General features: G+C 41.5%; 1 long non-coding RNA gene across 3 annotated transcripts; it reads left to right on the top strand.

Moving 5' to 3' along the window:
• The first annotated feature begins 1,067 nt into the window (after window positions 1-1,067).
• On the top strand, window positions 1,068-20,911 carry LOC144492292 (uncharacterized). Of its 3 annotated transcripts, XR_013497577.1 has the most exons (4): window positions 6,600-7,244; window positions 10,370-10,516; window positions 15,997-16,146; window positions 18,628-20,911. It is a non-coding gene; the product is annotated as an uncharacterized LOC144492292 (long non-coding RNA). The 3 variants fall into 3 exon arrangements; XR_013497578.1 differs by lacking the exons at window positions 6,600-7,244; window positions 10,370-10,516 and adding an exon at window positions 1,068-1,705; XR_013497579.1 differs by lacking the exon at window positions 10,370-10,516 and having other exon boundaries at window positions 7,104-7,244; window positions 18,628-20,909.
• The last annotated feature ends 381 nt before the right edge of the window (window positions 20,912-21,292 follow it).

Below are 21,292 nucleotides of genomic sequence, written 5' to 3'. Positions count from 1 at the left end.
GGTTAAACAGGTTGCAGACTGTTATTTATTAAAATTTCATATATAAACTAATGAATTGCTGGAAGTGAATCTGAGATTGTAATCTAATCAAAGGCTTCAAGAGATGCATCATGGAATGATTATAATTAGGTTATAACCGATTTAAGGTTGGGTTATAACAGACTAAATTAGTATGCTGTTCGTGAAGGGGCCCCACAATATTCTAATCTTGGCTCTTTTTGAGTCAGTTGTGACTCCGCTTTCAGTGAATTTTCTTTGCTCAAGTCTAAAGTCAGTGACTGAATTGTCATTCTCCTGTACTCTAGAAGTTACTACTTCAACTCTCTCCCTACTTTCAAAAACCCTGATCAAGTAAGGTTATTGACAAACAATTCAAAAGAAGATATGAGGCAAGTTGCTATGATATGTGCATGAAAGGGAGAAAATTGCAGGACTGAGAGGAACTAACTGAATAGTTGCTCATGACATGGGCCAAATGTCCTAATTCTGTGTTGTAATGTTTTATGAAATTCTATTTTGGTCACTACCTCTTCAATGGTGCTTTCGTGTGGGATCAATGTTCTTGATTCCAGATGTAGAAATGTAATTGAGAATTTCAGCCCCAGTTTCCTGGTATCCAGTTCCATTGGAGATGCCTTGGGCATTTCATCATCCATCTTAAAAACACTGAGACCTATGATGCGCTGGAGTGTAATAATGTAAACCCAACAAGAAGCTTGCAGTTGATTTAGCGAGAATCAGTAAGTGACTTTGCCAGCAGGGCTAGATAGTCCTTTTGTGTTACTACAAAAGCAAAATATAGCAAATGTTGGAAATCTGAACTAAAATCTGGCAATGCTGGAAATAGCAAACAGGTCCGGGAGCATCTGCACCTGAAACTCTTTCTTTCTCCATTGATGCTGCCTGAGTATTTCTAGCATTTTCTGGGGTTTTTTATTACTCCCGTTCTGTTGTTGGCCTGCCTGAGGGCATTGAGGCTCAGCAAAGATGAAAGATCATTGGAGAGTTTGGGGAAATTCCCAGCCTGTTAAGATAATATTAAAGCAACCAGACTTCACAGATTCACTACAGTGCAGAAGAGGCCATTCGACCCATCCAGTCTGCTCCGACACGTTAAGTTACCCAGGCACTCTCCCCTGCCCTATCCCTGTAACCCCAAAGATTTACCACGGCTAATCCATCTTCCCCACAGATCTTGAGACACCTAAGGGCAATTTAGCATGGCCAATCCGCCTAACTTGCTGCCCTGTTCCATCAGCCTGTGTATGTTACACCCCATGATCAAATATTGCTGAACTCTAAATGTCAGCGGAAGTTTACCTGTGCTCTTGTATTTGCTTGCGCCTAATTTAGATTTAGTAATTCCTTGTTCTTTTTATTTTACAGTTTGAAATGATAGTTATGGGTAGGGTGGATGTGAAATTACTGATCTTACTTTGCTCATGATCTTTGTGCAAAATACCAGCGATGGTTTCCTTTTTAATGGGTGAAAAGCCCCTATTATAATCTGCTCTGATCTTGAAAGCATCCAAAAAAAATTGAAACTGAAAGCTGAGCAATTTACGGGAAATTGAAGCAATGACTAACTACTCAACAAACATTGAGCATTTCAAATTCCACAGCAATTACAAAAGAATGGAAATCATTGTTGATGAAGCAGCTTGTGGAAGATTGCAGTTTGCCACTGTAAGGGGTTTGGAGACAGGTAAGAAGGCATTTTGCAGATGTTTTTGAACAGAATTGCTAACTGTAAGCCACATCCTGCATCTTAGGATTGTTGGTGATAGTTATATAGATAAATGCATGATGGACCTGTCTGTAGTAAGAGTGGCAGGAATGATCGCCTCGCAGTCAGACAGGGCAACAACTGAATGATAGACCAGTAATGGGAACAGAGACCATCTCAGTATTTTGAAAGGCAGTTATTTACATACAGTTTATTACGACCTCTGATAAGTAATTGCTTTTCTGTTGCAGCAGTTCACTAGTACTTACCGTCATGTAGCAGCAACGAACATAAACCCTGCACTCCTTAATGACCAGTCCAGACTACTTTAGAGACCATGGGTGACCATGAGAGTTAATTATAGGAAAGAATTCTGTCTTAACTGTCCTCAGCATCTCCTAACAGCAAGTGTGATATACCATTGGGAGAATCTGGCTGTAAACTGTGTGCTTGTTCGTTTAGTTGCAAAATGGTCAACTGAATTTATGTATTAAACTTATTGAATGGGGCTTAAAGATATCCGTCTGGAAAAGGACAAGTTTAAGATGAATATATCCAGGTTCTGATTGGTGCTGTGAAAATGCTCTGTTTATAATTTGCTTTTACAAAACAGATGAGACTTATTTCTAACTTCCAGCCCCAAGTCGTCATTTTGTGTTTCGAAATATTTAGAGACAGCATTTTAATCGGACCAGAGGGAGCAGCCCTGTGTTTTGGGATTTTTCCGAGTGCATATTCTATTGGGGGTGGGGGAGCGGTGGGTAGCATCACTAAACACAAAAGGATGTGACCAGCAGATCAATTTATTTTGCTGTTAAACAGGTAAAGAAACAATGCTCTTTGCAGCCTCTTGACAGTAATTACAAATACCAAAGCAACAAAAAAAAACATCTGCACGATCTTTCACACCAAACTGGCCCTTGTTCACTTTACATATGGCAGAAAGCTGCCATAGAGTCAGATCTGGCTTATTCTCTCCGCTTACTTTAAACTCTGACTAAAGAGGTCATGTTAGTCTTGGTATTGTCATAAAACAGAATTGCATTTAAGGTACAATGCCAGAGCAGGTCATTTGACTCGGGTCATTTGTTTTGCCTCAGTCCCTGGCTGTTGAGAATGATTTTTCTGAAAGAGACAAAACCATGCAACTATTGCTAAAGGCTTACGATATAATGCCTGCTAATTCTATCTCATTCTTAAAGGCACCACTTCTTGCAGTTCCAAGATAGTTGATTAAGTCCAATTTCTGAGTTGCTGACTCTGCCAGAAGCGAGCAGGGAATGCTTGCAGAGTTGGGTCGCTAGGTTGTTGCCACCCAGAGGAAATTATGAGATGCATACATATTTCAAATGCTCGGCCTGCACAAAAGAAACTTGCATTTATACAATGTCTTTCACTCCCTCATGAAGTTATAGAACACTTAACAATTAATTATTTTAAGTGCAATTTTTGTAGCATAGGGAATTGAAATAACCACCTGTGGCCAAGGGGTCAAGCTGACCAAAATTAGTTAGCTAATTTGTATCTCACTTTTCCACCTCTGGCATAATTTATTTTGGTAAATGTTGTATTAAGCACGCAGGTGGTTGTATTAAGCATGTCAGTTGTGAATTGTAGCACACACGGTGCAGACACAATGAGCCAAGTGGAGTTGCCTCCTGCACTCAACCATCTCAACCCAGTCGAGATCAACAAACTGTATATTGCCCAACATAATGTGGAGATGCTGGTGTTGGACTGGGGTAAGCACAGTAAGAAGTTTGGTGTCTGTGTTGATTTGTGCGACCTTCTTGGAGATCCTCTCCCCTTCTTACTGTATTGCCCAACAATCAGAGCAGGGGTTCCCTTGATCTACATGAGTGCTCTAGGCCCTCTTTACACATTAACCGTCAAGGAGTTATTTAAAGATCTAAAAACAGAGAAATGCACAGTTCAACGTATAATGCTCATTAAAAAAGCCTTTAGTCACTCTCCATGGATAAGATGCTCTTTTGGAACAACCCAACACTGACCACTGCTATTTTAAGCCATGGCAACAATAGGCTAAAGGCCTGGTGTGTTTGAGAATGGTATTGTGAGAGTCGGTGTTATCATTTGTTGCTACAACTTCCAGGTGAAGTAGAATGTTATAGCATCAAAACAAAAATATAGAGGGCCCCAGAGACACTGCAAAACATTACAGGAACCATTGTTTTGACCAGGGTTGGATGTTATATTTTGGGAAAGACTTGGGAAAGTGAAGGCCATTAAGAAACTGAAGTAGCTAAAGCTAATGGAACAGTTGACATTCTTAAAATATCAAAAGGAATGATATGAATATTTGGGGGCAACGATTGACCTGATTTGTGAACAAACGAAACGCAATACTGTATCAACAAGTCTTTAGCTTCAACATGTCAATCCAGAATGAACCAATTGGATTTAGCATTATCTGAGCAGATTTCATGTCTACAAAGAAGTGTGTGCCTTTACCTGCCTAATATTTAGGTAATGCAGTGAGATTCTAGGATCAAGTAGAGTACAATGGCATGGGGCCCAGCTTACTGAAACATTTGTACATAGCCACTGTAGGAGCATTTTCAGAGACTATGTATTAAGCTGTCTTTCAGGTGGCGGACTTCCTCTCTTAATTATGGATCAGCTAACACACAGACTCGCGGAGACCAGTATTATGGTAAAAGATGTTTCTTTATTTTCCAAGCTTGGTCAGCGTATATGGGAGAGAGATTTGGGGCAGTTCCAAATCACTCTGAAATTACACCACTCACAGTGTTACAATTCTACCATTTTCAAAAGTCTTTTGCCCAGCCAGGTATGAGCCAATCATTATTAGTATAGATTATTTACCTTGGCCAATAATATTTACCCTCTGACAGCATGGGATTGTGATCAGTTTGCGGACTTTGAAAGTCTTTCTCAGTCACCTGACACCTTCCAGACCCTCTTATCTGGTGCAATGTATTTCCCATTCATTAGGACTATCTGGGACCCCTGGTGTGTCCTTCGTTCAATGTGTATCCTATTCCTTAGGACTGTCTGGCCCATGATAAGAATTGCTCTTCCTTTCGCTCAGTAGCTGCATTGTTCTGAGGAATGTGGTTCTTTTTACTTAACTATGTCCCATCATGCCTTAGAGCATTGTATCATTAATCAAGGTATATGCCTTTAATACAGAATGTTTTAAAAAATACAGGTCTAAATTTTCTAACATTGGTTATATGTGTCCCTATTCAAACAGTATTTTTCAGACACTTTGTAATTTTTCTATACTCTATTCACTCTGATCTTTGAGCACCCGGAGGAAACCCACGCAGACAGTTGGAGAAAGTGTAAACTTTACACAGTCACCCAAGGCCAGAATTGAACCAGGGTTCCTGGCGCTGAGAGGCAGCAGTGCCACCATGTCACCCCTTGTAGTGAAGTTCAAAAGATTTCTCTCAGCCTGTCTGTACCCAATTGTAATGTTAAATTGAGTACATTGAATAGAATGATCTAGAAACAGCAAGGGATTGAGGAGTGCCTCTTTAGAATTGCCTTATCACATCCGCATCATAATGTATATTTTTGTAGTTGCGAGCCAATATTGCAGCTGTATATGCATTGTGTTCAATTTATGAAAACTTAGATGATCTAACAGGCAGACAGTTTTCAAGTCATGGCAGGGAAGCAAAAATAGAAACTTTCCTGCCTAAAGTTTATTTTGGCAATTGCTTCCTGCTCAAAGGGAAATTGTAACATTTCTGTGAAAAATGGACAAAAGCCAAACTTTGAATCCAGAGCCATCCAAATTAACATAGCTGCATCTTTCACCATGGTTAAACAGGTTGCAGACTGTTATTTATTAAAATTTCATATATAAACTAATGAATTGCTGGAAGTGAATCTGAGATTGTAATCTAATCAAAGGCTTCAAGAGATGCATCATGGAATGATTATAATTAGGTTATAACCGATTTAAGGTTGGGTTATAACAGACTAAATTAGTATGCTGTTCGTGAAGGGGCCCCACAATATTCTAATCTTGGCTCTTTTTGAGTCAGTTGTGACTCCGCTTTCAGTGAATTTTCTTTGCTCAAGTCTAAAGTCAGTGACTGAATTGTCATTCTCCTGTACTCTAGAAGTTACTACTTCAACTCTCTCCCTACTTTCAAAAACCCTGATCAAGTAAGGTTATTGACAAACAATTCAAAAGAAGATATGAGGCAAGTTGCTATGATATGTGCATGAAAGGGAGAAAATTGCAGGACTGAGAGGAACTAACTGAATAGTTGCTCATGACATGGGCCAAATGTCCTAATTCTGTGTTGTAATGTTTTATGAAATTCTATTTTGGTCACTACCTCTTCAATGGTGCTTTCGTGTGGGATCAATGTTCTTGATTCCAGATGTAGAAATGTAATTGAGAATTTCAGCCCCAGTTTCCTGGTATCCAGTTCCATTGGAGATGCCTTGGGCATTTCATCATCCATCTTAAAAACACTGAGACCTATGATGCGCTGGAGTGTAATAATGTAAACCCAACAAGAAGCTTGCAGTTGATTTAGCGAGAATCAGTAAGTGACTTTGCCAGCAGGGCTAGATAGTCCTTTTGTGTTACTACAAAAGCAAAATATAGCAAATGTTGGAAATCTGAACTAAAATCTGGCAATGCTGGAAATAGCAAACAGGTCCGGGAGCATCTGCACCTGAAACTCTTTCTTTCTCCATTGATGCTGCCTGAGTATTTCTAGCATTTTCTGTGTTTTTTTTATTACTCCCGTTCTGTTGTTGGCCTGCCTGAGGGCATTGAGGCTCAGCAAAGATGAAAGATCATTGGAGAGTTTGGGGAAATTCCCAGCCTGTTAAGATAATATTAAAGCAACCAGACTTCACAGAATCCCTACAGTGCAGAAGAGGCCATTCGACCCATCCAGTCTGCTCTGACACGTTAACCTACTCAGGCACTCTCCCCTGCCCTATCCCTGTAACCCCAAAGATTTACCATGGCTAATCCATCTTCCCCACAGATCTTGAGACACCTAAGGGCAATTTAGCATGGCCAATCCGCCTAACTTGCTGCCCTGTTCCATCAGCCTGTGTGTGTAACACCCCATGATCAAATCTTGCTGAACTCTAAATGTCAGCGGAAGTTTACCTGTGCTCGTGTGTTTGCTTGCACCTAACTTAGATTTAGTAATTCCTTGTTCTTTTTATTTTACAGTTTGTAATGGTAGTTATGGATAGGGTGGATGTGAAATTACTGATCTTACTTTGCTCATGATCTTTGTGCAAAATACCAGCGATGGTTTCCTTTTTAATGGGTGGAAAGCCCCTATTATAATCTGCTCTGATCTTGAAAGCTTCCAAAAAAATTGAAACTGAAAGCTGAGCAATTTACGGGAAATTGAAGTAATGACTCACTACTCAACAAATATTGAGCATTTCAAATTCCACAGCAATTACAAAAGAATGGAAATCATTGTTGATGAAGCAGCTTGTGGAAAATTGCAGTTTGCCACTGTAAGGGTTTTGGAGACAGGTAAGAAGGCGTTTTGCAGATGGTTTTGAACAGAATTGCTAACTGTAAGCCACATCCTGCATCTTTGCGTTGTTGGTGATAGTTATATAGATAAATACGTGATGGACCTGTCTGTAGTAAGAGTGGCAGGAATGATCGCCTCGCAGTGAGACAGGGCAACAACTGAATGATAGACCAGTAATGGGAACAGAGACCATCTCAGTATTTTGAAAGGCAGTTATTTACATACAGTTTATTACAACCTGTGATAAGTAATTGCTTTCCTGTTGCAGCAGTTCACTGATACTTACCAACGTGTAGCAGCAACGAACATAAACCCTGCACTCCTTAATTACCAGTCCAGACTACTTTAGAGACCATGGGTGACCATGAGAGTTAATTATAGGAAAGAATTCTGTTTTAACTGTCCTCAGCATCTCCTAACAGCAGGTGTGATATACCATTGGGAGAACCTGGCTGTAAACTGTGTGCTTGTTCGTTTAGTTGCAAAATGGTCAACTGAATTTATGTATTAAACTTATTGAATGGGGCTTAAAGATATCTGTCTGGAAAAGGACAAGTTTAAGATGAATATATCCAGGTTCTGATTGGTGCTGTGAAAATGCTCAGTTTATAATTTGCTTTTACAAAACAGATGAGACTTATTTCTAACTTCCAGCCCCAAGTCGTCATTTTGTGTTTGGAGATACTTAACGATATTTTCCTGGTAACATGACGGACTTTGCAGAGTTTATGAAGGGAGAAGAATGCAGTAATGTGGTGAATTATTCTAGATTATATGTACAGGGTGTGTGCTCTGTACTTCCCAATGTGTGTAACCAGACTGCTCAGCTTTATTTATTGTAGAGGAAACAAAGCTTCAGTTACAGGGAACCCAGTGGAAGGATTTTTAACTCTTCAATTTTACAGCACACTCTCCATTAATGGAATCATCAACTCTGGGTACGGCCTCATCACCTTCCTCCACTCTGTGTCTCCCATGCTCTATTTGTATAAAATCTAAGTTGCTTTGAGTGGGAGAGGTGCTGAATAAACGGTGAAAACACTGGGAGCCTCTCTACCTGCTCCCTGAAGTCTCCAGAAAATCCCCCAACAACATACTGTTTTCTCTTTAATGAATTCCAGGTATTTTGCCTCCATTGCTCTCGCTGGCATCCTTTCCAAACGTTGACCCTTGGTTTGTTTAAAAACCGTTCTGATCAGTTCCAAATGTACTCAAATTTCCTCACTCTCACCCCACCCTCAATGTTTTTTGTAAATATTTTAAATCTATCTTTATCATTTTATTAGATATTTTGTCTGCTAACTTAAGATAATTTCCCAGATTTCTACTCGGGAACTTAGTCCATGATTCTGTCCTCATAGCTCTGACCGTTTAACACTCTGGGAGCAGACCTGTGGCTCTCTTTCTTCACTGGATCCAGTCCTGGAATATGTCTCATGTCCTGACAACTAGGAGTGGTACAGTTTAATTTGAAGAATTTGCAGTGGGGAATATAATTAGAGTTGAATTTAAAATTCAGAATGAGAATTGGCGAATTTAGTGTGAGGGTGGCACAGTGGTTAGCACTGCTGTTTCACAGCGTCAGGGACCTGGGTTCAATTCCAGTCTTGGGTGACTGTTTTGAAGTTTGCACATTCTCCCTATGTCTGCGTGGGTTTTCTCTGGGTGCTCTGGTTTCCTCCACACTCCAAAAATGTGCAGGTTAGGTGGATTGGTCATGCTAAATTACCCTCAGTATCCCAAGATGTGTAGGTTCGGGGGATTAGCTATGGGAAATGTGTAGGGTTTTGTGGATCGGACCTGGGTAAGATGCTGTGTCAGAGTCAGTTCAGACTCGATGGGGCCGAATGGAGGGCTCCTACACTGTAGCATTAAATGATAATCATGACATTTGATTTTGACTTAATTGTTGCAGCACAGAAGCAGGCCATTCGGCCCACCACGTCTGCATCCAGCTCTCTGAATGATCTATTGGTCTCTGCATTGGTAGAGGTTTCCTGTGTTTCTCAGTTTCATTCTTTTGCTATTTGAAAACCACATTTTCTGTACATCTGACACCCATTTCCTGTGTGTGGGGGAATTTACGTTCATCCGTATTACGTTGTTTCTGCTGCCGTGTCGCCACATTCTCAAACACATTTTGTAAATTCATACTACCGCCTTCTGTTTCCAGTGCCGGCCCCCCCCCCATATGGTATTAACTCTCACTCTAGCCAATTTGCATTGTGGATTGAATCATCGATGCAGATTACAAACTGCATTTCTGAAATAGGGCATTTGGCCGAACAAGTCAATGTGTTTGAATTAATTGCAATTTGTTAATTTCAAAAACCACCAACTGGAGGTTCCTCTCCAATCGCCATTCCTTCAATGTCACTGGGTCAAAATTCTACAATGGCCTGCAGTGGTTCAAGAAGATGGCTCACAATAACCTTCTCTTGGGCAATTAGAGGTGGACAATAATGCTGGCCTAGCCAGTGTCACCCACATCCAATGAATGAACATTTTAAAAAAAAAACCACAGTGAGCAACCCTGAGCAGATACTTTCCAAATGCAATCTGTCCAATTGCAGGGTATTTGCTGAGCTTCAGATATTTTTGTGGTCTCCGGACGCTGCTTAGCAGCTTCTTGTACTTGGTGCATCCTTGCACTCCTTCCCAGTACTACATCGTAGCAAAGCCAGTTGCTGCAGCGGAAATATTAGTTTATTGAGAACACAAAGGGTGTGATTTAACTGAAAATTCATTCAACTTTATTTCAGAACTGTATCCACATTGCCCCAGCGAAGATTAGCAATCAAATATTAGCAGGAAATGTCACATGATCATGTGTAAACGTTCTGAATATCTCCATTAGAATATATACATATTAGGAGGTGTAATCTATGTGTAGATTGTCTGAATAGCTCCATTAGATTCATTCCAGCCAGTAACTGATTTTGCGATTTCCATTATTCTGTATGTATTTACTTTTAAAGTGAAACTCCTAGTTCCTTGAGTCTGCATGTTACCCTTGTGAATTTGTATCTCATTGTAAATGGTGCTTAGTAAGTTATTACAAGAGTTTGTGTTTTTGACTGGATCATGCTCAGGATGATTGAAGGCAGTTGATTCTCTGTAGGGTCATTTCACGTTTAACTGTCCCATGTGTGAGGAGTGGCCCTGACAGGAGGTACAGCACCTTGCACAGTTGACACCAGAGGAAGGCAGACTGTATGAGGAGCAGCTCAGCAGAATAATGACACAAAAGAAGTAATTGTACCGAAAGGTAACTTGTGTTATTTAGGATTTCTAATGTTTTCTTCTTTACATAAATGATTTTGAATTGAACTTTGTCTGTGTTTTCAAACCAAGTCTATTACCAAATGTTGAGTTAACAAAAACAATGTCTTGTTAGCTTTACTTTAGGACAATGAAGTCAGTTATCTCATCACTGGTCTGTTAAGTCACCAATAACCAGTTTGAATCTGAAGGCTGGCCCTCCCAGAAAGAGCAGATCAAGCTCAATAAATGAGGATAATAATGACCCATGTTGTCTTGTTGAATCAAAGAGAAAGAGAATACCTGTTTCTCCATCTTCACTACTTGTCTGTAATATAAATTTCAGCTTAAAGTGTTTAGTGATTTACGTGTGGGCATGTGTGAAATGCTCAAAATGGAGTTCAAACCAAAGCCCCAATTAATGCTATCATACTTTTGGACATTGCCGAATAAAGGCAGATCCTGAATGCAAGTTCACTTAGAGAAATAATCAGCACATCTGCACCCAAGTGCATATCCAAAGCAGACTTATAACTAACTATCAATGCCAGGGACCTGGGGTCGATTCAGGCCGTGGTGACTGTGTGGAGTTTGTATGTTCTCCCCATGGCTGTGTGGGTTTCCTCCGGGTGTTCTGGTTTTCTCCCACAGTCCGAAGATATGCAGATTAGGTGGATTAGCCATGGTAAATACGCAGAGTTATGGGGATCGGGAAGAGGGGTGCACTTGGGTGAGATGCTCTTTCAAAGTCAGTGCAGATTCGATGGGCTGAATGGCCTCTGCATTGTAGGGATTCTGTGAGGAAAGCTAGATAAAGGTCCAGTTTCCACATTGGTTATAATCTATTTCTGTGTAGTTATTTTGTCTCCTTTTGACTATTTTCCCACCTGGCATTAGCACTGTAGCTTAATTGGTAGTGAAAGGGAGGTGTTCCTCAGCTTTTGTGGTTTCAAACCAAGGTGGATAAATAAGGTAGACTATCTTCTATTTATGAATCCAGTGTCACATGTAGAACATCTAAATGCATCACAAAAGAAAAGAGGTTAATGTAAAGATGAAGAAACAGGAAAGTTCAGGAGGGAGGAGAACTGGAGTGGCCAGTGTTGTGTATTCAGGGAGTTACTGTGTGTGGTGTGGCCCTTTAAGAGGTCAGTCACATGATCACTCCATGACATCACTGAGGCCTCCACTTCTGGCAGTTGGGGATTGAACTGCTGGCAGTTGGGGATTGAAGTCTGTACACTGCACACCTGAAAATAAAATCCCCTGCTGTTTTTATAAAGCTTTGTGTGGACCTCCTGAATTGAACTGATCCCTGCAACCCCCAGCCACAGACAACACAACAATTAAGATGGAGAATTACTCTCTATAGGATGTCATGTGATTGTCCTCTTAAAGGGGCCACGCCACACAGTAATTCTCCGAATACACAACAGCCAGGACCAGTAAGAACCAAGTGGGAGACTGGACATTGGTGTAAGAGACTGAGCCAAGTTGAGATGGAGGGAGATGCAAGCACAGTAAACTGCCAGGTTAGGGGCAGGATGGAGAACACAAGTTCAACCTGAAAGGTTAGAACGAAAATCTAAAATGGAGAATTACCACAAAAAATGGCATCACCCTGGCATTGCAGCTACCCCGCGACCTCACGCTAAAGCTCCATCTTTAGAGGAAACTGAGCAGGGATACATCAGATAGCTCATGTGAAATAGTAAGTAACAGTACAAACTGAAAAGAAACATTTTTAAACGTTGAATCAACATCTTGGAACCTTTATGCAGCAGTTAATAGGATACAAGAGGGTCTGGCGGTTATGAAACACTTGTGACCTATTTCCAGAAACGTTCAGCCTCTTGCCTTCTGTCTGTCATGTATACATATGCTCACGTGGGTTTTTAATTGCCTGGATGTTGAAGGTAGATGGATAAGTCCATCACTGGTTCAGAGCACGAATGATGTGGAGATGCCGGCGTTGAACTGGGATAAACACAGTAAGAGTTTTAACAACACCAGGTTAAAGTCCAACAGGTTTATTTGGTAGCAAATGCCATTAGCTTTTGGAGCACTGCTCCTTCATCAGATGGAGTGGAAATCTGCTCTCAAAAAGGGCACAGAGACACAAAATCAAGTTACAGAATACTGATTAGAATGCAAATCTCTACAGCCAACCAGGTCTTAAAGATACAGACTATGTGAGTGGAGGGAGCATTAAGCACAGGTTAAAGAGATGTGTATTGTCTCCAGACAGGACAGCCAGTGAGATTCTGCAAGTCCAGGAGGCAAGCTGTGGGGGTTACTGATAATGTGACATAAACCCAACATCCCGGTTTAGGCCGTCCTCATGTGTGCGGAACTTGGTTATCAGTTTCTGCTCAGCGACTCTGCGCTGCCGTGTGTCGTGAAGGCCGCCTTGGAGAACGCTTACCCGAAGATCAGAGGCTGAATGCCCGTGACTGCTGAAGTGCTCCCCAACAGGAAGAGAACAGTCTTGTCTAGTGATTGTCGAGTGGTGTTCATTCACCCGTTGTCGTAGCATCTGCATAGTTTCCCCAATGTACCATGCCTCGGGACATCCTTTCCTGCAGCGTATCAGGTAGACAACGTTGGCCGAGTTGCAAGAGTAGGTACCGTGTACCTGGTAGATGGTGTTCTCACGTGAGATGATGGCATCCGTGTCGATGATCCGGCACGTCTTGCAGAGGTTGCTGTGGCAGGGTTGTGTGGTGTCATGGTCACTGTTCTCCTGAAGTCTGGGTAGTTTGCTGCGGACAGTGGTCTGTTTGAAGTGGTGCGGTTGTTTGAAGGCAAGAAGTGGGGGTGTGGGGATGGCCTTGGTGAGATGTTCGTCGTCTTCAATGACATGTTGAAGGCTCCGGAGGAGATGCCGTAGCTTCTCCGCTCCGGGGAAGTCCTGGACGACGAAGGGTACTCTGTCCACCGTGTCCCGTGTTTGTCTTCTGAGGAGATCGGTGCGGTTTTTCGCTGTGGCGCGTCAGAACTGTCGATCGATGAGTCGAGCGCCATATCCTGTTCTTATGAGGGCATCTTTCAGCGTCTGGAGGTGTCTGTTGCGATCCTCCTCATCCGAGCAGATCCTTTGTACACGGAGGGCTTGTCCGTAGGGGATGGCTTCTTTAATGTGTTTAGGGTGGAAGCTGGAGAAGTGGAGCATCATGAGGTTATCCGTGGGCTTGCGGTACAGCGAGGTGCTGAGGTGACCGTCCTTAATGGAGATGAGTGTGTCCAACAATGCAACCAATTCCGGAGAGTAGTCCATGGTGAGTCTGATGGTGGGATTGACCTTGTTGATGTCATCATATAGTTGTTTCAGTGATTGCTCACCATGAGTCCAAAGGAAGAAAATGTCATCGATTGTATCTTGTGTATAGCATCGGTTGAAGGTCCTGTGCGGTGAAGAAGTCTTGTTCAAACCTGTGCATGAAGCCATAGCACGAAGCCAGCAAATAGCTGAGTATGTGGTAGCAATTACAATGGTGACAACATGTTTGACAGTAGAAAGAGGACAATCTCTGAGGGACTCCAGTACCTTAGGGAAAAGAATGAGGAAAGCATGTTTGAATTATGACCAGTTTTGGTCACGTGATTTGGGTAAAAGAAAGGAAACACTGATTGAAGGAATGTCAAACTGTTTCAATTGGGATAGAAATTTGGAATTCAAAAGGCTATGGGTGCCAGGACACGTGGAACATTCCAAGACTGAGATTGATAGATTTTTTTTTAGTAAGCACATCTGGAGCTAATGTGGGTAAATGGAGTTGAGATATAGATCAATCATCTATTTGAAAGGTGGATCAGGCCTGAAGTCTCCAGAAAATCCCCAACAAAATACTGTTTGTTGTCTCACGAATGAATTCCGGGTTTTTGCTTCCAGTGCTCTCGCTGGCATCCTTTCCAAACGTTGATCCTTGGTTTGTTTAAAAACTGTTCTGATCAGTTCCAAATTTACTCATTTACATTTCCTGACTCCCCGACACATTGGAAAATAATATTCCAAATCTATCTTTTTAATTTTATGAAATATTTTGTCTGCCAGTTTCTTCTCCAGAATGAAGAACACGCTGATCCTACAGGATGGCCTCAGAACTCTGACCTTAACCTGGTGTTGTGAGACTTCTTTCTTTGACTTTGGACCAGCTTGTTGTAAAACTATCCACAGTGTGGTGCCAAGACACTGGAGTGCAACGCACACACTTCCTAAACCAGCCTGAGCAGGTTCATCTGTCACTATAGGGCATTTGTTCAGCTTCTGAAGCTTTGGTCGTTTCTCGGCAATGCTTTGCTTGGCTTCTTGTACTCGGTGCATTTTTAGAAATGCCAGTTGCTGCAACAGAAATGTTGACTTTCTGAGAACATCAAGGGTACTCCTGAACTGAACTACAAGATGTTAATTTGAGCTGGGATATTATAATGAGGCACAGAATCCATTATCACTGGAAGTGAACATTGCTCTCTGATGATCCTGCTGTCTCTTGTAAACCTCATGGCAACTACTGTAAGATGTTGCTTAATAAACTTATCATTTTCTTTTACCCCAGCAGTTTCTCTATCCATTAGCACAAGAAGGCCAAAAATATTCTACATTCAGTCTTGGTTTCAAATAGATACTGTCCCAGTAAAGGTTAGCAATCCTGTATTAGCAGGAAAAATGTCACATGATCTTGCCTTTTGGATATATACACCTAAATACATCTGAATATCTCAATCAGATTACACCTTCTGATATATATTCTATGTATAAATAGTATGAATGGTTCCATCAGATTAATTCCAGTCGGCAACTCACTCTTAAGAATAGAAGAACTAGGAGCAGGAGTGGGCAATTCAGCCCCTCGAGCCTACTCCGCCATTCAATATGATCATGGCTGATCTCATCTTCACCTTCCTGCCCACTCCCTATAACCTGTTATCCTGCTGCTAATCAAAAACGTATCTATCTCCTGCTTAAATTTGTTTAGTGTTCCAGCATCCACTGCACTCGCGGTAGTGAATTCCACAGATTTACCACCCTTTGGGTGAAGTAATTCCTCCTCACTTCTGTTTTAAATATGCCACCCTTTCCCTAAATCTGTGGCCTACAAGGGGTAACATCCATTCTACATCTATCCTGTCAATCCCCTGTAGAACCGTACCTCATTTAGATCTTTCTTTTGAACTCCCAGTGAGTATAGGCCTAAACTGCTCAATCTCTCTTCATAAGACAAGTCCTTCATCCCCGGAATCAATCTAGTGAACCTTCTCTGAACTGCCTCTAATGCATTTGCGTCCTTCCTCAAGTAAGGGGACCAAACATTTTAAGGTTTCCATTGTTCTGTATATTTTCTATAAAAGTGAGACTGTTAAGTTACTCGAGTTACCCTGTGTACATCTATTGCAGACTAATTGGTGTTTAGTAAATTGTTACCAGAGTTGGTGTTTTTGACTGGATGATTGAAGGCAGCATCTTTAATAGCAGTTGATTCTCCATAGGGTCGTTTCACGTTTAACTGCCCCATGTGTGTGAAGGAGTGGCCCTAGCAGGAGGTACTGCACCTTGCACAGTTGACACCGGAAGAACACGGTCTGCATGAGGAGCAGCTCAGCAGAATAATGGCACAAAAGGAGTCATCGCACCGAAAGGTAACTTGTGTTATTTGGCACTTTTGATCTTTGCTTCTTTGTATAAATGATTTAGAATTGAGCTGTGTCGGTATTTTCAGACCAAGTATATTAACTAACATTTATTTGAGAACTTGTTGTCATTTTATCTGTTTGTTATGGGGAGAAGACCAGGACATGGGACTGTATCTCATTTGGAGTGTTGTTGCAGACACAATGGGCTGAATGGCCTCCTGAGCTGTAACAAATAGGTTGCTAAACCTAAATGAGCCAGTTTGTAGTCCACAGCCTAGTTCACACTGGGACCCGGTCAGTTTTTTCATCCTCCATCTATAGTTAGGGTGGATTCTATTCATGTTTCTCTTAAACTGCACACGTCGAGAGGAAGCTGGCCTTGATTTCTGGGACATCATTGATGGACAGTCCACTCTCGCTGACCAATCACTTTAATGAAGATAAGGACAAGGAGACATGTGGCAATGAATAAAATCTGAGGAATTTACCTATTGGCCCACAGCCAGATTGAATTAACATAAAGAGCCAATGGAGTTCAGTAAATGAGGATAGTTATAACTCGTCTATATCCTGTTATTGTTGAATCAAGGAGATATTAGAGAACCTCTGATCCTCCTTAGCTTCATTTCCTGCCAGTGAAATAAAGCTGTTTAATGTTTGTATTTTCTTCGTGGAGGACATGAGTTGAGGCCAAAGGCTGGGAGGAAAAATTTAAAATGGGAAAGTACTAGAAAAACGGCACTGTTCTGACTTTCTGCACAGACACTGTGATTTATGTTTCAGTTCCAGCTTCAGTGGAAACTGGGAAGGATCCTATCTGACATTAAATAGTAACAATGCAAACTGAATAGAAAGATTTGAACATACTGAATAAACATCTTGTAGCTCTTTGCAGCTGTTAAATAGGAAAAAAAGGGACTGGAGGTTAATAAATCGATAAACAACTCATCATATCGCACTTGTGACCCATTTCCAGAGATGTTCAGTCCCTTGTCTTCTGTTCTTTGTGTAAACATTTGCTCACGTGAATTTCAACTTCTCTGTATAAAAAAACTTTGACAAATTTTTGGGATTATTACACCCAGAGTATCAGCTTTAGACTGAAAACAGCTTGTCTCTCTCCAGCTACACAGCCGAGTTTTCTCTCCAGGTTTTCTGGCACTCTGTGCACAAGGAATCTGGGGGTGTGGTTTGTGCCGTGATTCAGATGGGGCCTGATAGAGCCAGTGAGGCTAGCTCCTCAGAGATCGGGGCTCCTGTGGGGCATTGCCCCACAGTTCAAAGACATCACTACCATCCCCCACCCCCCGGCCACAGGCATCAGGGTCTACCCCAGCCCTCATAGGCATACCCGCCACCCCACATAAAGGGAACCCCGCCCCAGAGGAGCCAACCCTGGCTCTGCCAAGGGAGGGTGCCAGGCATGTCCCTCACCACCCGGGGGCGATACTTGCTGTGTGTCCTCTGTGTGGTAATCATGGCTGGCATTTGAAAACCAGTGACATCACATTGGCTGGGTGGGATGTTATGATGAAGGTGGAAGGAGCAGTATTAAGCCTGCTAATTATATTTTAATTCATGCTAATATACTCCAATCAGGCTCACACCCTTCCTGGGTGTAAACTTGATCACATCGGCAGGCGGGTGAGGAAGTTCCCAAACTGAAATCTCTCTGGCACAATCCTGTTTTTGGCCTTCTGCGAGATTTAGTGGCCATGAGGGGTCTGTGCCGAGGGCTAACGCAAATCGCAGCCTTAGAAATGAGGTGGATAGGTCCATCACTGGATAATTGACAAGCTAGTAAACAGTTGCATGAACACAACGTCTGGTAGCAGTTACTAATGTTACGATATATTTAGATGTAGAAAGAGAATCTCTGGGAGACTTGGGTTAGTTATGATGATGATAAAGAAAGAGGAAAGGGTATTCAAATTATGACCAGGTTTGGTCATGTGATTTCTGATAAAGATAACAGACTAAAGTTCAATGGAAGGCATCAAATGACACGCTTGGGCAGAAGCAATTGAGAAACAATGTCAGATTGAGTTAATTGGAATACAAAAATGGAATGCTCTCTGGAACAATTGGAGCATTCAAGAATGTGATTGGTAGATTTTTATTAGTAAGCATATCTATCTAAGAATATAGAACGAATATGGATAAATGGGGTTAGTTTCAGATCGGTTGTCATCTAATAGAATGGTGGAGCAAGGTTGAAGGGCTGAATGGCCTACTCCTGTTCCGATGTTCTTATTAATAGTTCACACAATGGCAGAGATATTTGCAATCAAATATACCAAAATCAAGATGGGATCAATGGGCTAATGTTGGGTAGTTCTGTGCAGTGCAATAGGTGGTGACACGCTAAAATGTAAATGATACGGATTTCCTATTTTTCTGCTCTAAATTGATAGTTCCACAATTCACATTCCGAATATAAATACAAACAATTATGTCACTGATACCTTGTCTCATTTTCTCCCTCAGTGTCCAGTCTGCAGTGTCTGTGTACAGAGAATAGATGCCGAGAAGCTGTGTGTTCAGTGTCTGCCTTGCTCCGAGAAATCAAAGAAAATCTTTCAGTTCTGCTGGGAGTGTGAAAGGGAGTGGAAGAATGCTGATGTGCAGAGTGATAACTGCGGTAACGAATGCTGCAGTCTGACAGCGCTGCTTCAGAGCTGTGGAACAATCGAAGACCAGACCAGTCCAGTGGATGGATGTCCTGAAATACGAGCCTGCCCCAACTGTGAGGCTTTAACACAGCATTGCACCAGAGGCTGTCCATCTGTGAAGTGTCCCAATTGCAATTCTCAATTTTGCTACCGGTGTCTTGGGCCAAATGGAAATCATAGAGAAAGGCAACCTGGTTTAAGACGATGTGGTATAGCCAAAAGACAAAAGCTGACTGGCAGGAAGGGCTGTAGTGAACAGCAGGATGGTCTTCGGGATGATGCAATGAGGAACTTAACTCCAAGAGTGTCTCCATTATTATTGCCCCAAGGGCAGACAAGAAATAATTCAGAAAGAAATGTAGCGGAGCCAAGAATCCAACAGTCTGAAAGTTCATGTGTAATTTCCTAAACTTTTATATTTAGGGAGTTTCTGTTGAACATCCTCCTTGGTGCAAAGCAGAAACATTATCTGATGTAACCGTTATATCTTTATCCATTGCTGCCTTCTATAGGGATTTTAAAAAAAAAAAAATTTCCTTTCAGCTCTTGCTTGGATGCTTTGACTCTGAATGCCAGCAGCTCCCCCACTACTCCCTCTGCCGAGTGGACATTCCTCATGTAAAGGCTGAGGCAGTAAAGAGGAAGCAGCTCTGGGCAAGATGGAGAGAGGCTGATCTCGACACACTCGTCATTGAGTACCCTGGAAATAAAGTCCATAGACAACTTTGCCCAAATGGATCTCAAAACTGTAGATGAAAAATTGCTTGTGATGTGGCTTGGACCTTGGATGTTTTGGAATCAAAGTAGCCTACATTATAAAAGCTGCAACCAAATAGGTCTTCCTGAAGACTGATGTTCGGTAGGGCTGACTAGGATGGGGCAGCTGCTGAAGCCCCCTCTCTCTAACTGGTGGTAAACCACAGTTCAGTGCAATGTGATGTTTCCCTAGGCAATGGAATGATCACAATGCTCTTACACATCTTATGGTGAGAGGTTTTACTCTTGCTGTTTGTGGGGAATTTGGCTTGCCTGCTGCCCACTTTGTGGAAGGCTCTATTTCTCCAAATCCCCCTTGAACCTGGAAACACCATTCTATCACATGGTGCATTCTCAACCCGAACTGTACAAACTGCATAAAAACGGTTTATCCTCATGTCACTTCTGGTTCTTTTGCCACTCATTGCAAATCTGTGTCCCCTGGTCACTGACCCTTCCTGTCATGAAAAACAGTTTTCCATTACGTATTCCATGTAAACTCAATGATCTCAGTCACCTCTATTATGATTTTTAAATGCCTGACTCATGCCAACCCAACCAACTCGAGGTCCAGCCTAGGAAACCACAGACTGGAGTGGAGGGGTAAAATACAGGCAAGATAAATTTATTTTAGATTGGCTCAGTAGTTTCTTGCCAGCTCATGGAATTTACGAGTGTTATGCAAGAACCAGATGATAGATGTCTGGAGTGCGTTACTACAGGCCTCCATGTCTTTGATTGTGTAAGGGGAAATCATAAAGTCTTTAATATAGATGATTATAGGTTTTGATTCTGTTCAAGAATTACTTTCCTTTTATGTGATTAGTGCATGTGTGTAATGTTAATTCAGGGAATTTTTTCCTCGACCATACTTTCAGCTCAGGACTGTCAGGCTGGCTGCATTGTGTTTACAGGTTGAAGGTTCCTATGGAAACCACAATGGAATTGTCCCATTAAAATTGGTCAATCATGATATTCAATAACAAACATTATAGTCATTGTTCCAATGTGTCTTGGAGTTCATTATTAAGAATGCAGCTTTCTGTGGGTGGCTGCTGATGTAATTATGGATAATGCAGTTGTCCATTGCTTTTCACTTCAGTATCTGCTGTCGCCTAAACATCAAGATTTCTACAATGTTTTAATTTTGGAGCCAGTACTTTAGAGAGCAGTCTGCATATCTCTGCCAACCAGCAGAAGAGCTTGTTCTGTTAAGAAGTTGAGATATCTTTTACAGTAAATATTTTTTTGTGTGTAAGAGAAAAAAGTGGTTTATTTTATATGTCTACAAGAATAATGTAATATTCACCTTCTGAATGAAATAAATTACCTGTTGATCTGACAATGTGTTGGTAAGGGAGTGTGTATATTTAACACTTGGAGTGAGTCATTCCATTTAAAAAAAAACATTTTTACTTTGAAAAGATGAGTTTATTTCACACTCTTGCACTGGAAGTTACTTAAAATATAAAGTTACTAACACCTAAACACACAGATTAGTTACAAATGAAAATCAAAACAATACTCATTAAAATTGAATCAGTTTAGTCCATATTCAGTGCGGGCCTGAAGATTTGGGAATTGAGATGTTCTGTTGCCCGAAGTTATCAGATTATTTCTGCATCTACGATGACTTCCACGATTGATTTGCCAGAGGTTGCTTTATCAGGTGAGCTAGTAGGTGGAATTGGGCTTTACATGGAGGAGAGAAAATTCCCTCCTCC

This window comes from Mustelus asterias, chromosome 4 (assembly GCF_964213995.1).
Source record: "Mustelus asterias chromosome 4, sMusAst1.hap1.1, whole genome shotgun sequence".
Lineage (NCBI taxonomy): Eukaryota > Metazoa > Chordata > Chondrichthyes > Carcharhiniformes > Triakidae > Mustelus > Mustelus asterias.
The sequence above is the reverse complement of the archived record's forward strand: the minus strand, read 5'-3'. Positions and strand labels throughout refer to the sequence as shown.